Below are 20,276 nucleotides of genomic sequence, written 5' to 3' on the forward strand. Positions count from 1 at the left end.
GATATGTAGGTGATGGTTTGGTGTATAGATTCATGTAGGTTCCCTTCTACAATGTATTTCAAAACATGCAGTAAGAGAATATGAAACTACTCAATAATTTACATGTGATAGCATGTTACTTTTCTCCCAGCCCTGGCTACTCATTAGTTCCTTCTGATTTAACTGGAATATTATAGTTTTCAAATACGTGTGTTCAGAAATCTGCACAGGGTTGACTAATGTCTTCAGGATACTTGCTTCAGCTGCCAAGGACATACAACAGATCACTTAAATCAACTAGAGTGGTGTTTCTTTCCTTCTAAGGAAAAATCTGAGCCTTCTTAACCAGGAAAAGGAAGAGGATTAAAATAAGTAACAGATATAATGAATTCCTATGTTTCTAAGTGGATAGTTCCTTTGCTCTTCTGCAAACAGACATTCCCCAAAGAATCATATAAATAACAATTTTTTTTCCCCCCTATTTTGGAGCATAAGGAAACCCAGCTGTGCTCTGACATGTTGCAGGTAGAACCACACACAGACCAGGTTCTTTCCTTCTCTGTGATTCTGAGTAGAGATATTCTGGAGTACATACAAATCACAGAGCTGGTATTGTGGCAACAAGTAATCCTAGGATGGCTGTCAGGGTATATGAAACAAATACTGCAGACTCTATAGATGAAGTGTTGGAAATTCTTGGGTTTCTGCATGCAAAACACAGGGAAAAAAAATTACATGCATGAAGCTATCCATAAAGGATGGTGGAGGAAAAATTGACAACTTGTAGAAAGATTTGGAGAAGAAGTTTAATTTGTAAAAGTTATTTTGTGGTTACAGAACCACTCATGGTGTTCTGCATTAAAGGATAAAAGGGTACTGGATCTTTGCTAACCTGTTCTGTATGGCTGCTGCTCTGAGAGGAGGCTGAAGCAAGTATCATGCCTGATCACTAGTGGAAGACAACACACATTGATTGACATGTCCAGTTCATGTGTCCTGAGTGGGAAGACAGTGGTGACTAATTCTTTCCTGTCTAATGATATTTTTGGTTTATGAACATAGAGACTCTTGGAAGATTGATCTGTTTTCTGGGAGCCAGTGCTGCTTATGCCATAGAAGCCTGCAGGATTTTGTGTAGGAAGACACAGCTGGTAAAGTCAGGAAGCACAAAATGCTATCCTTCTACTGTCCTAGTAAGCCCAACATAAGTGAATGTCAAATAGCTCAGATGATTACTTATCCTGGGGAGCCATTATCAGCAGTAGCCAGGATTAGGCTTTCAGCTGAGACATTGCTCCTGAGAATCAGAAAATGAGGGATTATTTAGGTGAAGTGATGATGGCTGAAAAAGCATTATGAAACCTCAGAGTGGGAGGAAAATGGCCAAGGCTGGAGAGACAGAACTGAATAGATTAAAGGAGAATTGTTAAGATAAAAATGCCATCGTAAAAAATATATACCTGTGTTACTAAAAATATACAGAACTATTAAAATGAAAGGTCTTTCAGAAATCTAATTTATCCTTTCACTCTCTGGTTTTCAGATAACAGTGTTCTCCTCTATTTCATTTTGGGAACTGGAGACTGCGTAAATAGGTTTTTAATAACTGCTTAAATTTGAACTTTCTAAATTTAAAAGAAAAAAAAATTCCTTTATGATGCTTTAAAGCATTTTATGATTGAGCTTCAAGTGAGCATTAGAACTTATAGTGAGCACTCCTCCAAATATAGGTCTTGTTTTAAACTGGGTATACAAGCTGATTTAAACATCTAACATTTCCACGTCTCAGCACCATGAATGGAAAATGGAAAATCAACCTATTAGGTGATTTAAGAATTGAATACTTGGTTATTTATGGAAGGGAAAGGGAAAGAAGGGAAAGGGAAAGGCCCAAGTAAAATAAGCTTCCTTACAGAATATGTGGAAAATAATTATTTACTGTACCTAGCCTTCATTAAAGAATAAAGGAAACAAATTTTAAGCAGTGAATAGAATATCCATCTTATCAAAATGTATGGTAATATGGAAGTAATATTTCTCCAGCAATATTGACAATACAAAGGAGAAATGCCCTTAATTCATTGATTTTTTTGATGTCTATTGGTTACATCACACTCCCAAATTCATGTTAGTATTATAATGTCTCAGTTCTGAGATATTCAGGGAAGACCCAGCTCCACTCCTCTGGGAATTACAGTTCTGCATCCCCTCTACCCAGTATTTCTGAAGCGACCTCTATTATTTAGTAGCAGAGTAGGAAAGACCTTGCATTGTCACAATATCCAGACACTTTGTGCTGCACTCAGGAAAAGGCACCTACTGTGCCTTCATTCTCATCTGTTTTGCACTAGTGTTTGAGGGGACCTGCACTACCTCAGACTGATAAAGGCTCATTTTGGGTGAATGCTTGACAAGGTCATCCAGACCCTGCAGAAGTGGGTAAAGAATGAAGCAAAAACACATGGTCATGATGAGCACAGAAGGGGCTGCATTTTCCATGGAGAGTGCCTCTGCATTACAAAAATTTCTTACAGATGGTTGAGAACAGTCACTCTTCCAGAATCAGTTTTCATGAATATTCCATATGGCCACCCTGCACAGTCACTGTTTACTTGTGTTCATGCTCACCACTGAGAATCAGCACCAAATTGCAGCGACATCCAGGAGTGAATTACAAGAGAGGCCAGCATTTAGGAAATAAAAAGCATGCATTGTCCTGTGTAATACTTATTGGGTATCAGAATGAAGATTCATGGAAAAAATCTCTTTAGCCTTGGATATGGTTTGTGGAGGACAATGCAACAGATTCCACAACAAAATAGGATTTTGTGAGCCATGAGGAATCTTTATAAGCCATAAAGGAGACAGCAAAGAGGCAATTTCATTGAAGTATGTAGACTTAATAGTATCTGTAATGTCACTGTGAATTATTAGAGCAATTCTGGCCCTGATGGCAGTGTGGAAGTTAGAGGGGGGAGCATGAAAATAGGAATGTTATGAGAATTAAAAAATAAAGAGTTGGAAGGCTTGGAGTGTAACAGTTGAAATGCTGCTCTGTGGAAATGTTCCTCCAGTTCAAAAGCATCTGTTGGAGTCCTTCAAGAAACATAGTTAGACAATTAAAAGCAGCAAAGAAACAGTGCTTTGGGGTCAGACAAGCTGCTTTCAGCACAGATTCCTTCCAAAGATACTGGGGTTCAGTGGCTCAAGGGAAGTCCTGTCAAACTTTCTCCTTTGAGAGTACTGGAAATGAGAATTGTACTTGTTTTTTTTTACCAAGAGGTCAGTATATCAAGATCAATACCTCTGATACTGAGGTCAAAAGTAGTTTTTAATTATATTTAGAAATAAGGGAAAAGATGCAAAGTAAAGTGACCTACTCAGGGTCCCAGAGAAATCAATGGAAATACTGGGAATAATATAATTTTAGAGAATTAGCAGTTGTCTGCTTTAACTTTGGATACCGGTTAGAGTCCAAAATTGTAGAAATGCTTCAATGGTGGAATTAAGAAATAATCTTCCAGGATTTATTCTTGGGTTTACCACCTTAGAAAAAGATATGAAATAGGATAGTAAAGGATAGTACTCTGGCATCTGTGTAACTGCCTGTGTTCAGATATGCACATTGTAGGCTTTTCCTTCTTCAGACTTCAAAGAATTTCACAATGACAGCAAGCATTTAGGACTTTTCCCACTGCCTGCAATTTGAGAAACTCCTTTACTGTCATGATATGAGCCTTGGTTGTAGATTACAGGCAATCCCCAGTTCACTTAGAGCTGCACAGTCAATTTGTACCATTTTTACTGTGCATGAGCAACATGCTAGGAAACATTCACTATGATACATAAAATTAACCAAACAGCATGACATTATTTTACTCCCTAACACACTGGAGGCTCCAGCTTTGTAATCAAGCTTCTTTCAGGGAAGGACATACTTGATGATGTCTAGATTTTGCAACTTTAACATGAAAACCATGCTTTATTTAGTCAAGAAAAAAAGAACGCCAAAAAAGTGATTTCTCAAACTTTATTTAAAGTATTAGAATGGGCAGGGAATTTTCAGGACAACCACATTTTGCAGTCTAGTTTGAATTGGCAGAAACATTGTGCTTGGGATTGGAAAGTTTGGGACAGAAAGGGGTTATGTTCTCTTTAGAAGTTTGGATGGCTGGGCAGAAAAAAAACCCACTGTGAAAACTTTCTGTGACTTATGTGGGTTATTGATTTTTTTTTTTTTTCCCTTCATGAATCAGTAAGACACTTCTGCTGCATCTCTGATCTGGCTTTGCTTGCACAAAGTCTGACACAATGTAATGGCAGATATTGTAGAATGTCAGGCTTTCTATGGAAGGTGTTTCTACAATCCCTGTGTGATCTGGCATTCCAGGAGGCAGCCTGGATACAAACATGCACTTCTACAATGAAAATAATTACACATTTGAAAATGCTAAACTTTGATCTCCTAACAAAATGAGCTTAACTTGCAGAAAATCTTAATTGATTTAATTTTTACTATATTAGAAAGAAAGACTGTAGTATTGAGGGTTTATGGTCTATACTAAATGAATAAGTAACTAGGGTCCTTTCCAGCAGAAAAGAGTAGTATGCCTACAACACTTTAGTGGAAGGAATTTATTAGGAAAATGAAGTTAGAGTCCAAGAACAAAAGGATGTTTCAAGGGAAAATGGTGTGCAGAGGAGCATGGGTTCTGAGTTGCTGTTTTTAAGGAAAGATGAGAGCTGTTACAAGTGTAACCTTGCAGACAGCTGGAGCCTAGTCTTGCTGCTAAATAATTTATTTTAGGATTTCTCTATTTTGTAACAGAACAATGGAGTGGAAATTAAGAAAAGAGAAGCAGAGATTATACAGACTATGTGAACAAATTATTGATTACTGGAAATTTTCAACATAATTTCTAGTGTGAAAGAGATTCCACATCCAAAGCACATTTTGTCATAAAAGTATTAACTTGAAAGTGTTGCTACTGCTTTTTGGTTTTTTGTTGCTTCTTTTTCATACCCCAAGGGAAATAAATTAAGGTCCTCATACTTTTTCTGGCAAAACTTCTTGCTTTCATTTTTCAGTTTGATTCTTAGTTTTGAAAAAAAAAAAAGTTTGGAAAACAAGAGTCTTTTTTAATATAAAAAATACCTGCTAGTTAAAAATAGATTTCCCTGAAGGAAAAAACCAAAACAACTCCAAACCATTTTTCAAAGGTCTTTGATAATTTCTCAGACTATACTTTTAGAGAACATAAAAAATAATAAAAACTTAGAAAATAACAATCCAAGTTGTCTTAAGTGAATGTAGGTTGACTGCTCTGAATTTTTGGGAGATTGTTTTTACTGTTTTCCACAACAGCCTTCTCAAAACTAAGTTTCATTTGTATATAGCTTGTATACCAAAAACGTATAAAACTTGTTAATTACCTGAAAGTTTAACATTACTAAGGAAAATGTTAAGTTTCTTTTATGCTTCAGCTTTTTCAATGCCATTTGACAGTTCTCAAGTGTATATACTGCTTGGTAGGTCATATATGCCCATAGAATGTAGTTTCTGCAGTCAGGGAACATAACACCTTGACACTGATACGAATGATTTAATTTTTAACTTTCAGGTATACACATAAAACTTCATGGTTTGTTGAGTTTTTTTTGTTTGTTTGTTTGTTTTGCAGAGGGGAGAGGGGGGTTGTAGCTGTTTAATTGACTTAATACTATATTTTTTAGTAGGGCTGCAGGAAATTCAGTAGTTATGTCTTTCTGCAGTGCTTAATTTTTTTTAAGCTGTCCATATTGCACACTGCACTATAGTACAGAGATATCCAATTCTGTCTTTAATGAGCTACCCTAGATATTGGAACCAAACTGTGCAGTGCATCAGAACTCAGTAAATTAACCAATGCATAACTCTGTCTCATGTGGTTAGACTGCAGTCTGACTGCAAATGCAGTAAAAAGAATTACAATTGAAAGTAATAGATCACAGAAGGCAAAATCTCTATGGAATGAACAATGCAGCCCTAAAGTCTGTGAGTGTTGGTGGATGTGAAGGAAAGTGGGATTAATGGCAGCACTATGTGCCAGGATGGTGCTGGCAGAGTTGCTGTTAATGGTCTAGAATTTAGAAGTAAGGAAGAATTACTTGTGGTTACAGTTACAACAAAGATACTGTTGGTGTGTGCCCTAAAAAAGATTGCACAAGGATGCTGTGGAACAAGGAAGCTTTGAAGGAGGTTTCAAAGTCAAGATGTGCTGATTGCACTGGTACCACACTGGGAGAGCTGGACTGGTGGATGCACTTGCATGATGATGGCAATTTCAGGGAGGGTGTTAGCAATGACAGCATTGCAACAATGCTGGGTGTGGCACTGGATGTGGCACTGGATGCTCAGGATACCACGCACAGAGATGCCATGACTATTCTTCCAGGCACTTTTGCTGCATTGTCCTCCACTTGCCCCTTGCATCACTAGAAAAGATTATACATTTCTCCTTAATCACCTCTGATGTGCACTTGGTATCTTATCTCTGAGAATAGGTTTCTTAGAGGATGCACCATCTCCTGGCTGCAGGAGATTTCAAAGTATATTCACCAAATATCTTTCATATAAGAGAGAAATTCAACAGCCTAAACTGTAGCTTCTTGAGGCTTGTAATCTCTGTAGTAGGGAAATATTTAAAACATTTTGATCATCACTGTGACCCTTTATTATCAGCTCCTGAGTTTCTTATCACCATACTTCTGCTACAGGAGTATTCCTTTGAAACAAAGGATTTTCTTGCTCAGAAACATATTTATCTGAAGAATATTGACTAAGACAAACACCTTACTGCCTTCTTAATGTAAACATGTTATTGCATACTAGAATACCAAAACACCCACTCCTGAAATCATGGATAGCCTTGCTGAAGATTCATTTTACTAGAGAAATCTAATTTGATGTCTTTTATCAAAAGTTTTCAATGTGTTATCATAACCCACTGGGTACTGGGCACAACATTTGTTACAAATTCTTGTCAGGCAGAACAAAGACACCAGTCCACATGTCAGGGAACTCTTGTGCTTCTATTGTATGATCATCTTAACTCTGGCAACCATCCCACCACTCAGAAGTGTTGGCTAACAGGCCCTTAACTTTTACAGCCCACTTCACCAGGGTCCCAAACACAAACTTCTCAAGTGTTGGTTAACAAGCCCTCGACATTTACAGCTCACAGCTCTAACAACAGCCTTCAGCATGGAGTAATGAGTAAGATATGACAGCCACATTTTGCCAAGATAAGGCAAGGGAGGGGGAGAAGAAAGGATATCCAAGGTCCTTAGATCCCCCATTGGTCCTGCCCCACAGATGGAGAGGAGAGTGGGGAAGCTGAGGCAGGCACCCTGAGAATGAGACTGCTAAGAATGACACCAGGGTTCCCAATAAGCCTCTCAAAGGGCTAAGGTTTCTGGGCAGAATCCAGTTTCTGGGTTTTCCCCCATACCAGGTCCATTCCAGCCATATTTTCAGGATATACAAGCTATAGAACTTTTCCAAAACTGGGAGTTAAACCAGATTTTAGAAAAGTATTGAATCTGGCTTTAACATTTTGTGCAGTTGCAAATCCCCATCCCCAGATAAATTACTTCAGCTTTTAATTATTCTCTTTGGTAAAAAATGGTATCTCATTGCAAGAATTGATCTTACTCCACTTTCCTGATAGTGGATGTGGTACTTTTAACAGAATGCTTAAAAAGCACTACCCTGCCCAACTATTTATCAGTACCTGATGCATAAGTGACAAATTTTAGGCCAAGGCATAAAAACATGCACAGGCTGTAAACTGCAGCCAGAAACTAAAGAGGTAAGCAGATGGATAACTAGGCAAACATAGCTTGTTGCACACTGGGGAAGGGTAGGGAAATAGCACCCTCTCTAGACAACCTGTTCTCACCAATATCTTTAAGCTAAACAAACATTAAATTTTCTGGGTGATACTAAAGGACTCAGCTTAATGACCATGGAGACAGCTGTCTTGTCAGAGCTATAAAGCAGGTTTTACTTAAAGGATATCATACAGGAAAATAAAACATTCCTTAGGCTGAGCATAACACAGACTTCCCAGAGAACCCTTCTTTTGGCTACTTTTCAGGTCCTATCCTCAGCCTTTTATTGCTTTGGCTCTTGCCTGAACAGCAGGGTTGGAGCAGCTGTAAGTTAACAGCCAGAAGCAATTTTCACTGATCTTTCCTGCTCTTTGCAATATTCCACTGGAAGCATCCCCAGGACACATTACTAATTTTTTGCCCTTTCCTTTGGGACCTTAGATTAATGGTGTTATATAATTGCCATTTCTTCATCATTAATACAATAACGGTGTGATGAATTTTACAGTCAAACAGTCTTTAGCTCTTGCTATGGGGTAAAAAAAATCCTCCCATTTCAAAATGAAATTGCCTGTTCTTTCCCCAGATGTATCAAATAGGTTTGTTTTTGTGCCTTTGCAGCCTAGCTATGACCCTCCAAGTTAAAATCATTTGGAGGAAAAGAGGGAATACAGCAACCCAATAACATGACAAGCATTTTGTTCCCTGCTCCTTGAACAATAAAAGTCCCATACAGCCCACCAGTAGGCAGTGACCACTTAGGTCAGATCAGAAGGATCCAGCCTTTATATCTGTGTCTGCACTTGTATTACACACAGGCTCTCTGGGCACTGCCTTGTTACATCTGCAAGCTTCAGCTGTGGTCAGGTTATTATTAAGACTTTGGTATTGCTATTCCACACTGACCAGTGCTTACCCAAATCAGGTATGGATACAGGACCAGAGCTAAAGCAGTCAGGGAACATTTCTTATCAGCAGCTGGGTAATGCAGCTTGGTTTATGAGCAGGAACTTAGTCATGAGCAGCTGGACTGAGCTAAGGCACACTTCTCCAGTTCAGGGCCAGGGTATGGGGCTACAGTTTTCTTTATAGATTCTTTAGCTTGGCCGGTAGGTTGGTGGCTGTGAGGTGGTTATGGTTTTTCCTCTGTCCATACTCATTTGGAAGAGGAGGACAGAGCTATGCAGGGTGCAAAGCACTGGAGTTACACCTTAGTGTCTGTGAGGAAGGCACCTCTAAAGAGGCAATTTCCAAACTTGGGCAAACTAAGGCCTCCTGACCTCATCCTAAAGTGTGCATGATGCAGTGTGATGAGACAGCAGCAATACATTCTGCAACTCCAGGCCAGGCTGCCATAAAACTGGGCAGGATCTCCAGTTATTGTGAGGTTTGAAAGTAGAACTATCAGAAACATAGATATCAATAGAGAGTTCCAATGTACACAGCAAGAGATTCTCTATGTGTGTGCCAAGTTGTTGAATCTATTGTTGGTGCTTTCTATTTATATGCTTTTTATTCTAGTGATTTGTACAAGCATTTGAAAACTCAGGAGAGTTGACTTCAACGTGCACAATAATTTCATCTATCCTTGGGGCATACAGGGGTAAACTATCTAGTTGTCTTCATATTTGTCATGGGATTAAGGGCAGATGGCAAAGTGAAGGTACTTGTCCAAAGTACAGGCAGCTGTCTCAGTCCATACACAGCAAGTAACTGAGTCTTGGGTCAGTTCTAAATGCAAGTTCACACCAAGAGTTTATGACTGATAATTACCAAGTAGTAAGCCTTAGAGGAAGCCAAGAGAGGAGCCACAGCAGGAGTGTAGTGTAGCTGGTGTCTCTGACCACACTCCAGATGACTCCTGCCAAACAGATCTGTTCTGTGACTTCCCACACCTGCAACATGTTTGGGAATGGTAGTGGCCAGTTGGTCTTAATTAGAGCAGGAAATGATGCATAAAATAAGTTGTTCTCTTGCTTGTCACTGTCTTTTCCTTGCTCTGAATTATTGATCTTACACCTAAGCAAGATGTTTCCTGGTTCCCTTATTTAAAGTTGCAGAATTACAGGAAATAGATATGTTGCCCTCTCTGCAGAGGTAGCAGGATAATTTGTCAATTAGAAATAATCCATTCTAGAATGACTTTTATGTCTGTGCTATTTCTGAAACCTCTTTAATGAGATCTGAGTTCATCCATGTATCAGCTGAAGCAACAGATATTAACTGTCCCATGTGTACATCTTGAAATGAGATGAAATGCAGTTTATCTTGGTGTGTAAGCAGTGGGGATTCCTGAATTTTACAGTCAGAACATTTTTGTGAAGAGGTTTTATTTTTTTATTGTTCTTAATCTTGTATTTGAAAATAAATCTGGTCCTACACTGCCAGGGTTGGATAGAGAAGCTCCCTGTTTATCTCCTGAATGGGAATTACTTGGCTTGACAGCTTGACAGTTTCAGCCCTTGCCAGTACGCCTCAGTTTTGATGAGAGGAAATCACATCTGGTCCTGAGAAGGATGAAGGACATGTTAAAGGCTGCTCAGTCCCTGCCTTCTGACTTATTTTATCCAGGTTTGTGAGGTCATGTCCTGGTGAAAGATCACTTAAGATGGCCAAAGGACAGAAACTCCTTACCTACTGTCATCAGCTCTAAATGGGGTTTATCCCTGAAGTGATTAAACACATTTACTGTGGTCAGCCTACTTTCTAAATGGAGAAAATCAAGAGCTTTGCAGTTCTTGCTCTCTAAAAGTAAGACTGAATGGGTATTACTTTAAATAGAAGTACTAAAGCTGCCACTTTTTTTACAGTATTTTTTTCCTGATTTAGGGAGAGGACTGAGAAAGAAAATACCTTTTCCTTGCATTTTAAAAACCAAAATATATTGAATATTAAATCCTCATATTTCCCAAAGATCTATGTTTAATTCTTGCATGTTTTCTATGCATTACCATTCATTATTATATAAGTTTAAATTGTGCAGCAACTAAAATTGAATCAAATTTAAAGACAGGAATATAGGAATTGAAAGGCTTCCTTAGTATATAGGCATTTTCTGGGCTAGCTGCTTTATTCCTTATCACTCTACCTGTCACTAAAAAGATGTTTTCCATCTCTGTCTGAGAGCTGGCTTTTCATGCTTCCAGCTCCCTGAACATCTTACTGTAAGTGATTTTGCCATATTTATTTACACATTGCAAGAAATCCTGAACTGTACAATAATATGTAGAAGGATTTTCCAAAGCAGCCTTCTGAGTGAATAGCCCAGTGAAAATAAGACATTTTAAAGATTCATAAATATTTCCAATAAAACATTAGAAAGCAGAATGGTAAATTATGAGTTCACTTGTACTGCCACTGTTGGACTCTCAGCAAAGGGCATTGCCATGGAATTAAGACAAACACAGAAAAGTTTTGAAATCTTCCTCATTACCTATAAATGTGGAATATCAGCAGAACACTAGGAATGTAATAAGTCTTGTATGGCATTTTTTAATTTGAATGGTGAACAGTTCTTCATCTCTGTTTACTGGTTCCCTGGTGCCAAGGGGAAGAAAGCCAGCCTGCCAAGTTATGTTTCTTGATCTCTCTAACTTACTGTAAAGCCTCCACCAGGTTATTAATTTTCTTCTCTTTGCCACCTGTGTAATGGAGACAGTCATTATCTACATTTTATTTGGTTTTCTGAGATTATGGCATTTGTGGTAATGAATCTTCATAAACCATACCAAATTCGTTGTGATGAGGTACTGTAAAAAGGGCAGTGTATATGAAAAATCTGATATATTTACCCTTGTATAAGCTGCCTAAAACTGCCTCAAAGACTGCATGATGTTCTCACTCAGTTTAGCTATTTAGTTTGCAAATGCACAATGTCTTGAGGGGTGCAAGTACTGATTTCATTAGTACTACCTCTACTAAAGGGAGAGAAGGGAGACTAAAGCCATAGTCTTGCACGTTCCTGCCAGGATATGTAGGAGCATAACTGTACTTCTGTAGGCTACTGTTCAGACAGATAAGGCTTTAAAATATTTAACTTTTAAAACCAAAATTTTCTATCAGTCTCACACATTCACTCCTCTTTCAGTTTCTTTTCTTGTCCCTCTCTGTTTCCTCCTTTAATGTGTGTTGACTTTCTCTCGTTGTTTTTTTTCCCCCTCTAGTAGCATGAGAATTTTTTTTCACTTGGGACTTGAAACACTGCTTCAGGGTGACCTTATGGCTTTTCCTGGCAAAGGATCTGCAAGGCTGCAGAGTGTTCTGGGGAGACAGTCCTGTCACCAATGAAATTCTTATGAGATTATATAAGATAGCGTGTGAAAACTGCAATGAGGATGTCACAGCCCTGCAATACAACACAAACAAGAGAAAAGAGAGTCTGACAGATAGGAATGCAATTACACAGCACTGCAGCAGAACCTAAGAAATGCTGATGGAGAGGAGCATGCTTAATTGGGGAAGAGAATATGGAATAGCAGGTGCTTTCCCCTAACCTATAACTATAATAAAATGTGCTCCAGTCTCCTTTTTTCCAACTCAGCTGTTGCTCAACAGATCAGTAGGAGAATAGTCTTAAAATATTCCACAGATGTTAGATCCTGACTACAGTGAAAGATAGGTAGACTATTAAAACAGTCATTCTCCTAATTGTGGAGAATGGCAGTAGTAGAAGGAAATTTCTTCTCCTTTTCTTAACTACTTTCTTACCAAGTGTCAATGCCTAGCCAGGGGTGCCAGATGTCAATGTCCACCCAGGGACGCCAGATGTCAATGCCCACCCAGGGACGCCAGATGTCCTAGCCTGAGGTTTTTTTCTTTGCTCCAAGATTACTTCAGAGGGACATTAAGTGGTTTAAACTTTGGTTCTCCCTGAAGCAACTGAAGAGAGATTGCTGGAGAGAGTTTTCTTTTGTTTTAAGGATTGTTTATTGTTTCTTATTTTAGGGGCTTTTTGCTTGGCCAGAAGTGGTCGTTTTTGCCAGGCATCTATGGTGGAATCTGTTTGGTGAAGGCAGGGCTTATCTTATATAGTTTAAATTACTTGTTACATGTTTACAAAATTTTCCCAATACAGTCCAATTTTATTAAATGGTTCAGCCCTGACCCCATCCAATCTAAAATGCCAGTGTGTCACCCAACATGGATGACATGGAGAAGAAGGAGGAAAAGGTATTCAACCCTCAAATTCTCCATCTTAGCCACGTGTCCCTTACCATAAACATTCCAAAAAACCTATTTATCTATGTTCTAAAAGTCTAATTTATACTTTACTAATTTTAGTGACCTGTTTCCATTCTCTTCTTGTGCTAACAACTTCCCCCAAGAGTTAAAATTTAGCACGTAAAACAACAAAGTCTCACTCAAGAGTCTTTAAAACCTTCGCCAAAGAAGTTTTAAAACCCTCAAAAAAGCCAAAAGTATGCCCTGAGCTCCCAGACCAAGTGGCATTTTTATTTAGGTAGAAGAAGCATGTTTCTTCTTTTACAAGCTGGAGAAACTCTAGTGACTTTTTTTCCACTGACTCTGACCATGATTGGATTGGGACTAAGAATTCAGAAACTGTGACCTGTTTTGTATCTTGTGTTGCAGTTAATGATAAAGAATTATGTCCTTTTGTCTTCTCTTGGAATAAGAGATTCTGTACAAAAATTGATGGATTTAAATAGCCAGATATATAAGTATCAGAATGTGGCTCAGCAGTTAATCCAAACCCTACATACATATATTGTCAGAAGGAAACCCTAGCAATCTTCTTTATAGTACAAATATTTTCCTTTATTCACCTTGCACCCATAAGATGCATTTGTTAAAGGTATTGATACATTTCTATTCACTTGGTTTACACACACCAACCTGTTGTATATTTCCACCATTAACAGAGTTTTCCAGCTATCTCAGGTCAAAAAAGAAGGAAATTTTGTGGTTTTCATGGTCTTCGTAGATTTATTATAGGGATTTTTATTTATAGTGTAAGGGTGACTCTCTTTTTCTGCTTCACATATATCTGAAATTTTATCTAAAGTCAGAGCATCTATTATTCAGCACAGTCTGTTTTCAGTTTGAGCTTTTCAAGAGCATATACGTCAGTTAGTTTGTTTTTCTGTTCTATTGTACTCTGCACAGGAATTACAGTTCCTTATCTGCAAATCAGGATCTATGGTGTCTTTTAGAAAAAGGATAAGGATGTGGAGAAAAAGTGGGCAATTTTGCACATAACATTAAATTTACTGATAGTTTCATCTCTTTTGTAAAAGATACAAGAACACTGCTCCATTGAATAGAATATCTGAGCTTCCTTTGGTGTACCAGCTTATACTTTATGTAAAGGGGATGGTAAAAGGAGATGCAACTGTACTTAAACCTGTAATAAAATTATTTTTGTACTGGTCATCTGTGTCCTCTTTAAAGGACCATACATTCTACTGTGATTAAAAATTTAGACTATTGTGTTAATTTTTATGTCCAGGAGGCATAATTTATGGAATATTAAAAATCAGTGCTGCATAGGAAATTTGTTTAAATTCTGAGAATACTTAGCAGGAAATTGTGTTTTTAAAGAATGATAAAACATTATCTATTATTAAAAACATCCCTCTTATTCATTGTCAAGAGGAAGACACAGTAAACCAGAGCCAGTAGAAAAGCTGGATACTGGTGTTTGAGAACCATTGAGTTTAGAGTTTTTAATCTGCTTGATTATCTCAGTCTGTCAGTCCCACCCCAGTATTACTTTCCCTAAGGCTTTACTTCCCTTTCCCAATAGTTTAGATTATTATACATCAGCCATAGAGGAGTTTTAGGTGCATTTAGTTTAAAAATTATTTCCAGGTAGAGTGAAACTGTATTTGTAATTTTTTTTTTAAAAACCCAGGCAGAAGAAGTTCTGTATCTTATCTTTAGGAAGTTATCACCATGATATAAGGACAGTAGTGACAGCAGCAGTGAGACAGTTAAATCTTTCCTGGTACAATGCAAATACACCTTTGGGAAATTATACATAAGGTCAAATCTTGTTTAATTCTTCCAGATGAGATGACTGAAGGGTAAAGTGAGAGAAGACTGAGCTCAGATGAATAGAAAGATGGATTGTGAGCAATAAGTAGAATAAGAAAATTATTATTCGGTATGAAAATATTAGTGTCAAAGACTAATTTATACCAGCTCTTCATTTGTATAGATACTATTTTCAAAGCAGAAGATGATTAATATGTAAAGTGAAAGAACTGAGGTTATGAAGTGACTTTTCACAGCACAAAATAAACAATAGACAGTCCTTCTGAGAGTGAAATAAGGGTGGTGGACAGTCAAAAGAGATGACATACTGCCCCAGAAAAGTCTTCTAGGAAAAGAACACAGTCAAAATATCAAAATGTCTTCTCATAATTCTGTAGAAACCCTAACTATCAGTGCCCTGGAGAACAGCCAGTGGGATTACCCTTTTTACAACATTGTTAAATGGTGCAGTACAAGAACCCTGAAGATGCCCTGAAATGAAATTATTCCTGCCTTTGAAGTGCAACTTAAAGCAAAATACGCACATATACACCCCACCCTTTAAACAAATAAGTAATCTATTTTTCACTGCTTTTCTTTACTGTTTTTCTTACTTGATCAGGGATAGATTTTATTAATATTGAGGGATGGTTCCATGTCTGAGGGATGCAAAGTTCTCCTCTTTCTCATCTGTTTCCCCTAAACTTCTGTTTCATTATCCTTCAGTGTTTTTCCTACCTCTACTTCTACTGTGCTTCTTCTTAACACACTTATTCATTCTTTTAATTTCTAATGTCTGTCTTTTGTTTATATGGGTAACTTCCTTTGTTTTTTTTTCTGCAGATGATTTCTTTATTTTTGCTCTCCTTGACTGAATCATTTTAGATTCCTCCACCTTTCTCTGTCCATCTTGTGGTTTTCCAGTTTTTCATCCTCATTACTTCCTCCTCTCTAGCCTCTGGCTTCCTCATCACATCTTTTGTCAAAAATACTCCATATTTTTGATAGATCACCACTTACTTCTTTCTTAATCCTATCTTGTCATTTTATTGCTGACTGAGATTGGCTTTCAGCTCATTTACCATCATCATGAAGTGATTTGCCCTCGGGCCCAAGCTCACAAAAAGTGCCATTCCAGGCAGAAAAAATGGCTGTGTGGAAGTGATCTCTTCTTGCTATCAAAACTGCTTCCTTCCTCTATCAGCTTCCTGTGTTGATGTTAGCTGTAAGCATATGTTACTTTATATTATAACTGCAGAACCATCACCAGTGAGAGTGATAGAACCCTCTGCAGTGAAAAGTGCTGGAACCACTGAAACTGGGCTGGTCAGACAGACCTGAGAATTAATTCTGGTGTGGTAGGAAAATGCATGTTCTTTCTACTGGCCTGTTTGGCCAGTTATGCCCTTTACTGTTAGTACTAATGCAGAGAATTAAAAAAGGACCTTGACCTGACTCTGATTCACATTAGCTTTGGAAGAGGCCAGAAAGAAAATCTTCTGATCTGCACACTGAGTACATTTGGAAGGAAGCATGGTACAAAGAGAAGCCTACTGCAGCATTTTTTATACTGTCACTTTTCAGCAAAGAACTGCAATTTAATTACTGCTACACCCTTTTGACCCAGGATGGCTCTTTCTGCAGTGCTGCTTTTGTGCCAGCTGGAGCTGGAAGACACAGGTTGTCCTTTGAGACATTGGAGAGCAGCTGTGATAGAGGGCCTGGGACCTGCAGTGCTTGTCTGTCTTTGGAAAAGATAAGATACTGCTAGCATCACAGGAGCTCAAATTAATTCCTGTGGATCTTCCACTGAACCCTTCAAACCATGAAGGAATGTACCAATAGTTCATGGTTCAAGATGACTGGCAAAATTATAAGATAAGAAACCTCAAACAATTTCTGAGAGGAGCATTGTTCATGGAGGGAGATAGAGCTGCTGTGGGATTTTCTGAATTCACCCAAAAGAGCTGAAAACACTTTAGTGAATCTCGAATGGATCCCTGCAATGCCACAGCCTGCTTGGTGGCCAGCTCTGGTGAAATCATGTCCTTTCTCACAGTCGGTAACACAGACAGATGCGTGGGGTTTTTTAACAAGGACTGCAGTTCCAGGCTCCAGACTCTGCTTGAAAAGGGTCCTGTAGCCAAAACACAGCAGATCTGGCTTCAAACTACTCAGCCAGGTTTCTCACAGTTGCCCCAGCCCTACAGTTATCTGCACACACAGAGAATTGAGCATGGATGCATAATGTCCAAAGTCTCCAGCACCCCACACCCACCCTGCAGAGGTGCCTTTGAAAGTACAGAAGAAACTGAAAGATCAAACAGAGTGAGCAAGCACCTGGCTGTGCTACTGCAGATGTCTGGAGTGGCAAGTGCTGACATCAGACTTTAGCTTATCTCCTAGATACATAATGTGTGAAATTTTCTGAACTTTTAGGTGGACAGGAAATAGCTCCCAGTTATATTATGCTGAAATTCACTTTCTTTAGAAATGCACAACAGCAGGAAGGATACATTAGCATTGCACTGAAGTAGCTTCATCTCTGCACATATTCTGCTACACCATAAGAAGCAAAAAGGGTTGAGTGAATAGCTCAGACTATTTAATAATTTTGAACTGAGAATCTATCCTGCTTTGAATTAGGCCAAGTTGGATCTGCTGTGGTTTTGAAGGTTAACTAAGGATACCTGATATTCATCTACTTTGCTTGACAAGCATCTTCCTCAGCTGCAAACATTCAGGTGTGAAATTACCTCCAAAATGGCTTCATGACTGTAGCTGCCTCATTTTACAGTACACAGCAAGGTGCTCCAGGAACAGACAAATTTTATCCACAATTGTTAGGACTCTTACACTGTGTGTTTTATCAGCTCTTGGTTGTACTATCCATTCATTATTTGTAGTTCATCAGCTGACAGCAAGTGGCTATATTTTTGGCAAGATTTGCTTTTATTTTCATATTTAGATGTTCTAGCTTGTTATCTTTGTTTTTAGTATAACAATTTGTTGTTTTGTGCTTAGAATCATAATTTCTTTTATGAATGGACTAAATAAATTACCTCCCTGACTCTTATTTCATTTTTCTGGGCAGAAATAACCTTGGTTCAGGATGTTCTAAGGATTATTGATTACTGGAGCTGTGCCTCAGGCCATCAGCTCCTTCGAGCCAATCATTAATGCCCTATGTCAACAAATATTGGAAAAGTGCTGAATGCATTTGCTCTATTCTCTTAGCACTTTTACAGAAGTGTAAGGTGCTGGGAGGAGTGTCTAGCTAAATTACAGAGTTTAGGGAGAAAGTTCCAGGTGGAAAGTCAACCTCTGGGCCAGATGAGGAAAAAAGTGGCTTAGACTTTCACCTGTAAGGCCAAGACACTGTAAAGTCTGGAGTAGCAATCCTTAAAGACAGCATAAAAATGTACTCAATTCCTGTTGTGTCCCCCAAACTTTCCAACATCCCCTTCCTCTTTGTCTGAGAGTGTGGCAGCATTTATTGCCCACTACAGGACACAGTTTGAGTCTTTCTCCTGTATTCAGTCCCACTCAGGCAAATTTGGCTAAAATTAGTGAATTGGGGAAAATAGAATTTGGTCAGTTGTGCAGACAGCACAAGCACATGAAGTACACTTTGTCAGGAAGTCAGACCATACAAAAAATATTACATTATACAATTGTCAGAGGTATCTATTAATCTATAATCCCATCAAAGCCAGCAATAAAAAAACATGAAGTTCCTACTTTGTAAACATCAGAAATCTGTAAATAAGCAACCCCGTGCTGTAAGTGAGGAATGCAGCAGTGTTTGAAGGCTCTTGTGGAGACTCTGCAGAGTTTTGGTGTGGCTGTGCTATGGGAGGAAAAGCAGCACTAGAGCCCTACTGATCCTGTGCCTGCTCCACACACAGACTGTTATTTCACTGCTGGAATTCTCCAGCCATTAAAGCCTGGGCATCAGTAACAGCTCCCTGGGTCAGAGCTTACAGCTCCCACAGGCTGCTGCTGAAGAGATAAGGGTGTGGAATAGGAGAATGGAAGGGTGGCTGAAAGACCTCTCCAGACTGGCTTCCCTGGAGGAGCTCTTTCTGGATGGTGTGCTTTTACTGCACAAGTTCTTTGAAAAGGAGGATGGCATGAATTATTTAGGCATGGCAGCACTGCCCACAGTCATCCCATAACTTGCATACAAAATCTAAGTTCAGGCTTATTCTTCTGGGCAGAAATTGTCTTTGAGGCACCCACAACCACCAAAATCAATTGACTTGGGAATGCAAGTGGGGTTTCAGGCATCCTTTTAAAAATTAATTAATTAGTTAATTAATTTATGTTAGCATGGTAGTATGTGCTATGGATTCTTCACTGCTTCTTAAGAGTAAGATCTGAGTGCAGTGAAATACACAGAGTCGTTGGCCCAGGATTTAGCCTCTAAATCAATTTAGCCACAATCCAGCCTCTGCAGCTTTTTTTTGGTTGTGTTTTCTCTGTGGCATATGACATAACTAACCATAACTCTATAAAAAGTAAAAACGTTCTTATCAGTTTCTGTCTATGCACTGTGATGCAATACATATATGCATTTATTAGTATTAATATTAATAATTAATTGCTAATTACTATTAATGTCTCTGTTAAAATCTGCAGTGCGCATACACTTCAGCAAACCTGAGGGTGAAGTTGTAGGATGGGGACATGTGGCAGATACCTGCTGAAGAAACAATAGATACACTAGAATGGGTGATCTGGGAGCATCAGTCATTTGTTCTTTGTGGCACTGCTTTACCTGTTTGGGCATGCAAGTGCCCACAGGGTGTGTGAAAAGGACAGACAGCCTGCCACAAGCAGCTTTGGGAAAACATATGTCATTCTCTTGGATAATCTGTGATGGCTCTTAACACAGAAATGAATTCTTGTAGTAACCTCAGGGCAAGCTAGCATGTCCAAGGTGCTCCTCAGTGCCCCCCAGCTGTAGGTAGCTATTAATTCTTTTATTTCATGCCTGGCCATACACAGGTGTACAAAGCTGGCAAGGCAAAGGAGTTGTCACACCCTCCTTGTACGCGTTTGTGCAATGACCAGCAAGAATTGTGGTCCCTGCTGTCTTTGGGAAATAGCTACTCAGCTCATATGTACACAGAGATGAGAAAGAGGCTGGTTATAGTTTCTATATTTTCTATCACTGACAAATTGGGATGACAGAAATTGCAGAAATAACTGTATTGCACAGGCAGCTACTGTGCAAGCAACATTCAGATTTTCAGGAAGAGGCAGATTTGCAGTAGATGAGCAATCTATTTAGAATTCTTGCTCCTTGACTAAGCTCTTGTTCATAGATCCATAGATCATGGATAGCAATGATCTTTTGTCCTGTATCCAGAATGTCCTTGCACTGTGTTCAGTGTGTCTCAGGTACAGTGAACCTGATCCACTGGTGC

This window comes from Erithacus rubecula (assembly GCF_903797595.1).
Source record: "Erithacus rubecula genome assembly, chromosome: 6".
Taxonomy (NCBI): domain Eukaryota; kingdom Metazoa; phylum Chordata; class Aves; order Passeriformes; family Muscicapidae; genus Erithacus; species Erithacus rubecula.